Raw genomic sequence first — 11,447 nt, forward strand, 5'->3', positions numbered from 1 at the left:
TTGAATATCTAAATATCGCTTTATTTGAACAAAACAAGATTGCACTTAATAAGAAAATGACCATGATAATAAACTGTCTGGATGGGAGCCAATCTGAATACATTAGGTGGAAACATCTTTAGCCCCTGGAATAGGAAGCTAAAGCAGGAATTTTTCAAAGATATAATTATTGCACTCTTTGAGCCACTGCCAGATAAGAATCAATAGAAGCCAATGAGCGTGATCATATGACAAATGTTAAATGCATCATGCTCTGCTCATTGTGGGATGAAGGCACACTCATGTGGTGGCGCTGATAACTTTGAAGGCATTTATAAAAGGAGAGTGAAGCTTTTGACTCGCACTGTGGCTTGAAAATGAAGCTGTGCAAATGAGATGCTGTCTTTTTAAGACAAGGCTTCTAGTTTGGAGAGGCGATAGATCATATCTAAAATAGAGTGTTTGCTCTTGGTGCAGATGCCACCATTACTAACTACTTGCCGGGGATCCTTGAAAGCTAAATCGTTTTGCGATGCATCATTGAGCATTTACTTGCCTCACCAGCAGATGGGCTCATGTGGTCCATCTGTTGGAAGAGATGTCTTCAACAAGCCCCCTTCACCTTCAACCAAAGAGATCAGAAGACATTTGAATATTCATCCCATCAGAAGAGCCGCCTGGTGGGACTGGGGTCAGCGGTGGGGTGTTTTCTCTGGCCACCTCAGGTCACTAACCGTTGGATGCTGAGTGAGGGGTCTCGCACCTGGTCTGCACATATACAGTGTTTGTGCTTATGGAGGAACAGATGAACTTGTGGACGTGGGTGTATTAGAAAGAGAAAGGAACAGAAACTATCCTCTCCCCTGGGAATTAAGGAAGATGCATCTGTTAAAACATCACAGCATAATGTGCTCATTAATTGTGTGCTATTTTGAACATTATAAGTAGTCCAGGTGGGCATACTTCATGCGCAAAGACTTTGCTTAACTTGATTATGGAAGTTAAATCTGTTTTATTGCTTTTTTAATTATGACACTATGAACATGGATTGCTTCAGTTCTGATTTGATGTGCTACATGACAATAGCCAAAGTTTGCGAGGTTTGTGGCATTAAATCTTTGAAAGATACTGAGTTTTGTTTGAGATTTACTGAGATTTAAATTTACTTTGCTAGTAATCTGTATTCATGAGTACCTGTGTCTGTTGATGCATATGGCATAAAGATTGTATGTTAGCTGAAGTGACATGAACTGCATCACCGTGTAGTTATTATGAGTTTTCTGAGTTGGGGGTATGTCAGTGAGTAACACAATGGATGCAGTGTCTGTATTGATGGTAGATTTTTTTTTTTTCATTTACAATTAAAATTAAACTACTACATAGTATTGGATAATTACTATACAATAACCAAGTTGTGACAAAAATTACAAACTTAGCAAGTTAGCATCAACATAATAATAATAATAATAATAATAATAATAATAATAATAATAATAATAATAATAATAATAATAATAATTTAATACTATATACCTACCCAATATGACAACCCCTTTATGCAATTATTTAAATACTATATGTAAAAATAGTTTTATACTTATTATACTTTTATTCAACAGGAATGCATAAAATTTACCAATTTAACTGCTACATTTTTAAAGATTGTGAAAATCACTAATTATCAAATAGTATACAAAAATGTAAAGCAGCAAAAAATAGGAAATCTTTAGTAAATGCAGTAAATCAGCATATTAGAATGATTTCTAAGTGAAGTGAAGTGAAATTAAATTACATTAATATATTCAAATAGAGAGTAATAGTGTAATGTTTCACAGTACAGATTTGACTGTTTCTAAATATTTTACTGTATTTCTTACCAAACTTTTCAGTACAGTTATGTACAGTTTTTAAGTCTTCTAATGTTAGGAAATACTAATTCAAGTTCTTTCTAAAAGGATATTTACCTGAGCAATGAATACTGATAGTAAAATGATGTGCGTGTGATGGATTGATAGTTCTCAGCCCAGTGTGGTCAGGAATATGAATGGGTCAGCAGGCACAATGCTGAGGTCCTCCGAGGATTTCTGAAAGGATGACTGACTTTTTATGATCAGCCCTCTCAGAACATCACTATTTGAAGTCTCATCATTTATATGATTATGGAGCCACTGACCCTCGTTTTAAACAGCATTGCATTATTCACACCATAAGGCCTTTCAAAACTACTTTACTCTTCAGCGGTACAAAATTGATCTCTCCTCATACTATTCATGCATTTCCACGTTGCATACACATGCACTGTTTTACATAAGCCATTACTGTACTGTGTCACTTGTGTTTATTTCCAACACATGTCTGTAACATTGATATTTTGACACATACTTAGCGAGGGGAGAGTGGGCTCAGATTGGGACACATCCTTTTCAGCTCCACCTGAACTGCTCTGTGCCCCCCTGCCAATCGAAATATAAATAACGAAACTGTTATGGTGTGAAGACTGACAGGTTAATTATCTTTTATGAAAGTGGGACAAATTGAACTGTGTCTTTCCATCAGTTTTTGATAGATCAGAAGGCTGCTGGAGGTCCTGAATCTCAAAGCTTATCCACTCCATTCCCCCTCCCCTGCTCCGAAATACACGTAAGAAATACATTCACACATGCTGTTCCCACACCTAGTGAGCTCCCTACCTAAAAAGCATTTAAAAAGATTAGTTCAACCATTTATTCACTTCTTATTATTACACACCTTTATAACTTTCTTTCCATGAAAAACAAAACAAAACAAACAAAAACAGAATCCTAATAATTCAAATGGTGATCTCAAACTTAATAATGGATGAAAAAAGCACCTTAAAAGTATAGAATGAATTTATTGGGCGCCATATATTTAAAATCTTCTGAAGCTATATGATAGTTTTGTGTGAGAAACTTTTAAACAGTTAAACTTAGTGAACAAATCACTGAGGGAGATTTAGTTTAACCCAAACAATTCTGATTCATCGTCACATTCGACCCTTCGCAAATCCCTACCCCCCATAGTTACTGTTGCTACGTTTCACATCACACATCATATCCTCATGCGGCGGAAATTACATCGTAATTACAGACTAGAAAGAGCAGGTTACTTTTGGTATGAAACAAAGTTTATGAATATAATTTTTTTTTTATAATTTTTTTTATTAAAATAATAAATAGCGTTTTGTGGCTCTTTAATGTGTCGTGACAGATCACATGTCATTTCCTATTGAAATAAATATGTCATATAATGTGAAAAAAGAAATGTTGATACTATATGTAAACATTGATAATAAGTGTACTTAAAATAATTTAATGTAGAATTGTAATTTATTAATTAAGAATACTAATGATGTTCCACATCGTATTTGTAAACTTTATTCAAATCGGCAATAGTGAGGCAGCTCACTAAGTTTTGAAACAGAACCACATTGGTAATGTTATCAAGTAAGATTCAGTTCTTAAAGGTCCTGTTCTTCGTGATCCCATGTTTTAAACTTTAGTTAGTGTGTAATGTTGTTGTTAAGAGTAAAAATAATATCTGTAAAATGCTAAAGCTCAAAGTTCAATGCCAATCGAGATATTTTATTTAACACAATTCGCCTACAAAAAACGACCCGTTTAGACTACAGCCCTCTAGTTCCTGCAGTAATGACGTCACTAAAACAGTTTTTTGACAAACCTCCGCCCACACGAATTCATAAAAAGGGGGGCTTGGTCTTGTTGCGCTCAGACGGAGTAGATGAAGAGTTGCGTTTGTGTTTGTCGCCATGTCGTCGAAACGCTGTTATTTTCATCTCGGAGTCCAATCATCTAATGGTTACAATTTATGTTTAACTCGGTTCCCGAAAATTATAATCCACATGTTAAACTATGTGCAACACATTTTGCTGAGGACAGCTTCCTCAATCTCAATCAGTTTAATGCCGGATTCGCACAAAGATTATTCTTGACAGATGGAGCAGTTCCCTCTTTGTCTGGAGAAGGCGTTGTTTATGGACCACAACCGGTAAGTGTATTTTATTATTTAAGTTGGTGCGTTTAACAGTTTCTGTAACTTATTACACAAAGGGCAACACTGTTTAGCTTTGTTAACTAGATCTTAGAGCTGTGCAAAAAAAATTGAATGCGATTTTCATGCACATCTCGTCATAAAAACTCTCCTGTGATTATAAGTACATCTCCAGCACATGCTCTTGCCCACTTGCTTCTCAAAACTAGTCCAACCGCGTTACCAGGAGGGCCGCGTGCGCTCAGCTGCTGTCGAATCACAACACAGGAACCGCTGGCACAATCAGAACTCATTACGTATTTCTGAAGGAGTGACTTTGTAGAACAAGGAAGTCAAAAGCCCGTTTTTTTGACAGTGAAAACAGCAGTATAGAGAGAGGTGAATTGTGTGAAAAATACTGTGTTTTTTCATTGCACACTATAAACACAATCAAAGCTTCAAAAAAGCGCGAAAAACGGGACCGTTAACTTTAGATATGATTTATTTTTCCTCTGCTCTTTGCCAAATCATCCATTGTTTCTGACCCTTACATCTCACTTGGATACCCTCTCCTTTCCTCATTTCTCTTTCACATCTACTTCTCTCACACAGGCTGTGCCTTGATGCCCATATGTTACCCGACAGGCCCGGCCCAGTAAATGATGGCTATATCTAAGTGTTGACGAGAAGGAGATGTTTGTAAATGGAGTGTTGTTTGGACAAGGAGGATGGGGAGTTTGGAGCTGGTTGGCAGCTGTCAAACAGCGGAGGGAAAGAGAGATACGCTCACGAGATGACTTGACAACTCTCTCAGTGGCAGGCCAGTAGATGGGCACTGTGGAAGTGGCCTTTCACCCCTTTCCCTGTGTGACACCTGACAGCGGAGTCCTATCTCATCTCACTGCCCAGAGACATCACTTACATTCATGCACAAAATAAAGTGGAAAATGGGAATATGTTAATTAATAAGCAGTCAAGGGTCAAATAGATAAAGACACAGACCATTCCTCAGGGCTCGCAGTTTGAATTTATAGGTCAAACCTTTAGGTCATTAGGGTTAGGAAATATTGTGTATATAACATATATAATTATTATATTTAATATAAAATATATACATAATATGTAATATATGCAACTTGCAAGCCAAGTGTACTTACTCAACAAATTAACTAAACTTGCTTAATTATTTGCCATAGTTAAATAAATCTACTTTAAGACATTTCTTAAAATTTTAATATTGTCATTAGCATTTTATAGCTATTCTTTCAGTTCAGTCTAAAAGCTCCAGTGCTGAGTTATGCAGTTTGCAAGTGCCGGACATTTATAGATAGATGTGCATAACATAAAGATTTACATTTATCTTTATACAGGGTAACGTTGCACAGCTGCTTGAGCTTTCTAAACAAATGGAGCCAGGTTGCAGACCAGAAGGCAGCAGCCACGATACACTCATGTGTTCTGTACATGTGTGATGAGAGAGTGTGATTGACTGGAAGACCTATCTCTCCTCAAAAGGTGGTCCGGCAAAGAAGCATAGCACCTTAAGCTCATCAGACGCCCGTAGGCTGCACAGGTGACCGATAACGTCGAGCTAACTGAATGAGCCGCGCTTTTTACCTCTCGGACCATCTGGTCCCGCTGTCGGAGTGGCCTCCCCGCCTTCTCCCCGGTGGGCTTCTGTCTAAAAAGAGGAAGCAGGACGAGGGGCTGATGAGCGAGGCCTTGGGGCCCTCCATCACTCCTCACCACCAGGAAGGCACCAGCTGTCTGCACTCATTTGCATTCTCTCTTTGCCCCCCCCCCCCCCCCCAAATAATGAAATTAGCCACAAGTTTCCTGAGGTGATGCAGAACACGGACTTAGGCAAGACGTGTCAGTGTTTGTGTAGATGAGGGTGTGTGCTTCAGGAGCCAGTGATGAGAAAGTCATAGAACCTCTGACGCCAAAGACAGAGAGATGGAGAGAATACATGCTCTTCTGGCCTAATGTAAGCACTTATTAAAGTGTTTTTACTTGGCTGGCACTGTTCTAGAATACTATATTGGGCGTCAAATGAGACAGTTTAAAGTTTGTATTTTAACTTTAGGAATGTTTGTATTCACATCGTGCTTTAATCATCATGCTTTAACAGCTGGTGTAAACATATACAACTACTTTGGATCACCTTAATCATGCACCAACTTTTTTAAAGAAGCACCAATGGCAGTCTGAAAAAAATACTTGCATAAAAACACATTAGTTTTTGTTGTGTATGCAAATAGTTTAAGAAAAAGAGAAGGGAAATAAATATTCATTCATTCAGGAATGTGTGACGACTGATTCTGCTTTGACTTTTTTTTTTCGGTTTTTGTTGCTGGAGCAAAAATAGACAAAGTAACAATTAAAAAAAGTAACCAATTTTGTAAGTCAATGCAACATTAATGTCTGGTTTATTTAAATGTTATATAAAAACATTATCTCACTTGCAGTTATGCTGTTGGTCTTAGTAGCAGATATATTTGATTATTTATTACAGTTATATCTAATATATCTGACTGCACAATATATATTGTCTGTGTACAGTGAAAATAAAGTTCTTGTGACTGGACATATGATTTGTGTTCATAAATGTAAAAAAATTCCTGAAGATGTAATACTGTCTATTAAACATATAACCAATCACTTGCCTTTTATATAATATTTAATATTAAAAAGTATATTCCATTAAAAGAAATGGAGTATAGATATTTACTGTATGTATAAATATATTGCACAAAGTTGCATATATGTTGTTTAACTGTTGCAGGCAGACTTACGTGACCAACAATGCAAAGAAACAGGATGAAAGGACTCAAGACACCTTCAACTGTTTACCAGTAATACTACGGTTTAACTAGCCATGTAAAGTGGTCATCAGTTGTTTTTATCAGCAGAGAAAGGTTTATATTAAGACATTTTGGCTTCTAAGACATCCAAATGATTTTTCCACCCAGAGAATTGCACATACTGAGGGTTTTTCTGTTCGGGTGGTTCTCAGTATCGGTGGTGGAAGCTTGTGGAGTCCCTGTGGGAGCGTCTCTCTCTACCTCTCCGTAGCCTGGCTGTCTGCTCAGGTTAGTCTCTGACAGCTGGGCTGATTGATTCTCTGAGTGGAGCCAGGCAGGGGCACAGCTTCACAGCGAGCTGTACCTGTCCACCCTGCCAGAGCCTGGGGTCACTGTCAGGGCCTGGGGTCGCTCAGTGTGGGCCACTGCTGACACGATCCTCCATTGCCCATTAGCATCAGCTTTATTTCTTGTTATGTCAGGGTATCCACCTCAGCCAACTCATGTATCTACTGCTGTCATGAGGGAGGCAGACACACAGTTCCTCAAACAGATACAATAGATGTTCAGTTTCTCAAGACTTCTTCTGCTGCTTTGTGAGTGATCATGTGGGTTTCAGAAGTATTTTTTTGTGTTCTCTAGCTCTTCTTAAAGGCATGTCAGCACATCCTATCTATCAATAATGTCTTGTCACTCAGGCAGCTGACAATTGCAAACATGTCAATACACCTGTTTAAGACAGACACCTGTCTCTTTGCGAAGCAGCAGGCAGAACAAATGCTTGTCAGTACCTCTTCTGATCAGAATTCATCATCGCCTCGGCGGCTGTTGGTTCCCATTTGTATCCCGTTTTGGTGTGTAGAGATTCCTGATTGTTTGGTCTTAAAACAAATGGCTTTTTGTAAGTGTCCTACAGAAACAGAAATGTACAACCTAATACATGCATGATAGCATCACTGAAAACAACATTATATAGGTAATCTTAATATGCATATTTTAGAGAACCATGATTTGCCACACACAAGATATTTTTTATTATATTTAATGGAATGGTAAGAAAACTTTTCAACAACAAACACCAACTTTTTCAGTAATAACCTTTTTTAAAATAAGCATAAAGTAAACAAATACTAACATTTACAATTAAACAAAAATATTTAATAATAATCATAATAATTGGTAATAAAATATTTTATTTTCTCCCAGGCCATATTCCACCTGAACAAGACATAACACATATCAGGACTGTACATCTATAAATAACTTATGAAAACTTGTCATCTGTAAATATATGCACATTCACAATTCTGTCTATTAACATATATTTTTTAATTTTTTATGTATTCATTGTCTATTCTATTTTTTTTTTTCATTCACTTTATTACCTTAAATGATATGTATATCTGCACTATGTCTGTACATTCTGTACTGGAAGCTCCTGACACCAAGACAAATTCCTTGTGTTTGTAAACTGATTCTGATTAATAATAATACAAAAAATAAATAATAATAATTAGAAAACAAGAATGAGAATTACACTTTTTTTTTTGCATTATAGTAATTAGAATCGGTGGGTAAATGTGCTTAACACACACACACACACACACACACAAAAATCAATAAAAACTGGCAGTTTAAAAATTAATAATAAATATGAATCATACTTTCCAGAATTTAATATCACCCTTTTCATTGTATGGATAATGACAATTTTGTGTTCAGTTCCTAGCATTGTTTTGCATTGCTAAAAATTCTATGATCACTGTTATTAAGAGAGATGGACAGATATTTGGTAATCATGGATGATCTGAAAATAATTTCAGATTCAAACTCATATCGCCCACATGGCTCAAAGTGTTTCTAAATGCTAAGCCACAGCTCCGACTACAAATCATCATTAACCCAAAGATTTAACATTTCCATAACCTAAATCAAGCTTAACCAAACTCTCGAGCTCCAATTGACCCATCCTATCTAAGTTAAAACAGCACACAATCAAATGATTGATTGATATCAGACCATAAATATCTTTTGCTGCTTGCAACTGATGTTTTGTAAAATAAATCAATAGGATGATCAGTAAGTTACACTTGCTACTGTCACAATACTACGCATTAATCTGAGGGAAGTCAAAAGGGCCGAGGCTTTCGTTGAAGCAGCATGAAATGCTTGCTCGTATCTGCACGCGAAATGTAATTATGGAATCACCCAAGTGAGCTGGGCCACACATCTGCCACAGCATCTGGCGGGCTCTCATCTCAACTCACTCACGTTCTGTACAATTCAAACTCCATGCCTACAAGCACATTAACGCAGATTACAAAGTGCTCAGTCTCTACTTAAGGTTCATTCTTCGCTCAGGGGATGATAGAGGAGATTTGTGCCTTTTAATTTTGAGAAATTAGATGTATTTGCATGAAAGGCTGCAAACGGTTTCGGAAAGATGGTTAAAAGCCGATGCAGATTTGGCATTTACTGTAAATTGATGCAGACAAAATTCCATCAGAATCACAATTGCATGGAAGCATGGTTTGCCGATCATTAGCTTAAACTCCAGGGTAATAAGATAACCGGCTTCATAGAAGAGAAAAACTTTAAACATCTTCCCCTCTCATTCTGCTCATTTATTTATTTATTTTATTTAAATATTTTAAAAGTACAAAAATTTAAAATAAAAATATAGTAGTTATAGTTTATATACAAATAAAAAACATTTAATTTAAATCAGCATAAATTAATATCAACAACAAATACAAGCATACTTTGAAACTCATCAGTTTAAACAACAATAATAATAATTTATAAAACATTTATTTTAAAAACATTTTAAAGAACATTATTTCATTTTGAATTAATATTTTTATAATTGTTTCGTTTGAACAATTGAAACAAAGTAGCAACATTTATTAGATTTATTTATTTATTTGCATTACATTGATGAAAATGTTTTTAAGAAAAATAATGTCAATGCGAACACTAACTCTCACCCATCCTAAAATAGGCTTAATTTCCATTATTGAAAATACAATCTGTCTATTTTTTGATTTTGGGGCAAACAATATGATAGACAAGAGTACACTCTTGAACTTTTGATACCTACAATTGAATTTTATACTTGAATAATCCAATCAAAAATGAAAATTCTGTCATCATTTACATTGTTCAAAACCTGTATGACATTCTTCTGTGGAAGATATTTTGAAGAATGTTGTAACCAAATACCAAATAATGGAAGTTAATGTGAACCGAAACTGTTTGGTAAATAATGTATCTCTTTGAAATTGTATCCCATTTGCATGCAGTGTCATCCATGATAATTACAAAGAAAAAGCAGGATAGAGGCAGAGAGAGAGAGAGAGCGAGAGAGAGAGAGTGAGAAAGATCTGCTGTATTTTTAAGTGGACAGACAGGAAGGAATTGATCCAGCACGGGCAGTGAGCCTGCAACTCTGACACTTCCTGCTGTGGCTCAGCAGTGAACTACGACAGCCCATCACTTCACTGTCAGCACTCTGACCCCCCCACTATCTCGCTGGACATTTTGTCGTAGTAGTATAACTAAGAAGCTAATGTATCAGAAAAAATAAATAAATAATAATAATAATGGAAAAATCATATTTCATATCTGTTCTGGCCTTCTGGCCAAGGAAAAAAGTTTTCCAGAGACAGGAATATGAAGACAAGGCTATTTCGTATTTTACCTGTCTCATTAGCAAGCTTTACTGCTCAGTGGCATATCCTCTCACTTGCATATGGCTTCACTCTTTGAAGAGGACGTCCCACCGTTAGTGTGCCTCGTTCTCTTCTATGCATGTTGGCTGAGCTCCATGGCAGAGTTGAAGCCAAGACCTGTCTAGATAGACCATCAAAAAACACTCTACGTGAGCCCACACTCAGAGATTGGGTGCTTCTGTGAAGTTCTTCATTACTGTAAGTCTCATTATTTTATTACCTAATAAATTAACAGCAACTAGATGTATTTATACGTCATGCTACAATGGTGAAAAGGGCGAATGCCTTTGAAATGGATCTATTATGTGGTTTTTAGCCAGGTGCTACATGATCAGCTAATAATCTGAGTGAAAACTTTTCCATGAACCATCACAAAGACCATCTCTTGTGTCCCTCCACAACGCATCAGCTCTGGGATGTTTTCTAATGTCCACATATCCGGTAGCCATAAGCATGCACTGCTTTCCCAACGTGAGATCAAACTTAGCGTTAAAACACGAAGTAACCAGACCAGCCAACTAGGGCTTTTTCTAATCGTCTGATGGAAACGTGTGTTTTTTGGGGGGCTGGAGTCAGTGGCAGGGTGAGTTATTGTGAAGTGATGGACTACCTCAGACCAGGAGCAATCAAAGAGATAGCCCTTGCATCTCCAAATTACTACTGCCCGAGCCTCAGATTGGCGATGCTGGCCAGGAAGCTTCGTATAGTTGTAGACCCTCACAAACACACACACACACACACACACACAAATACAAATACACTCAACGGAACGAAGCACTCAGAATTATCTGTGGAAATAATACCCTTGTAGCAGAAGACTGGATCAGTGCCTTCACCTTTTCCCACTCACTGAAATTAAATGACATTTATTTTCTGTGGCAAAAATGCATGGGGAATGTTTCAAAATGACTGATTCCGGGAGCTA

Source organism: Carassius gibelio, chromosome A17, assembly GCF_023724105.1.
Source record: "Carassius gibelio isolate Cgi1373 ecotype wild population from Czech Republic chromosome A17, carGib1.2-hapl.c, whole genome shotgun sequence".
Classification (NCBI taxonomy): Eukaryota; Metazoa; Chordata; class Actinopteri; order Cypriniformes; family Cyprinidae; genus Carassius; species Carassius gibelio.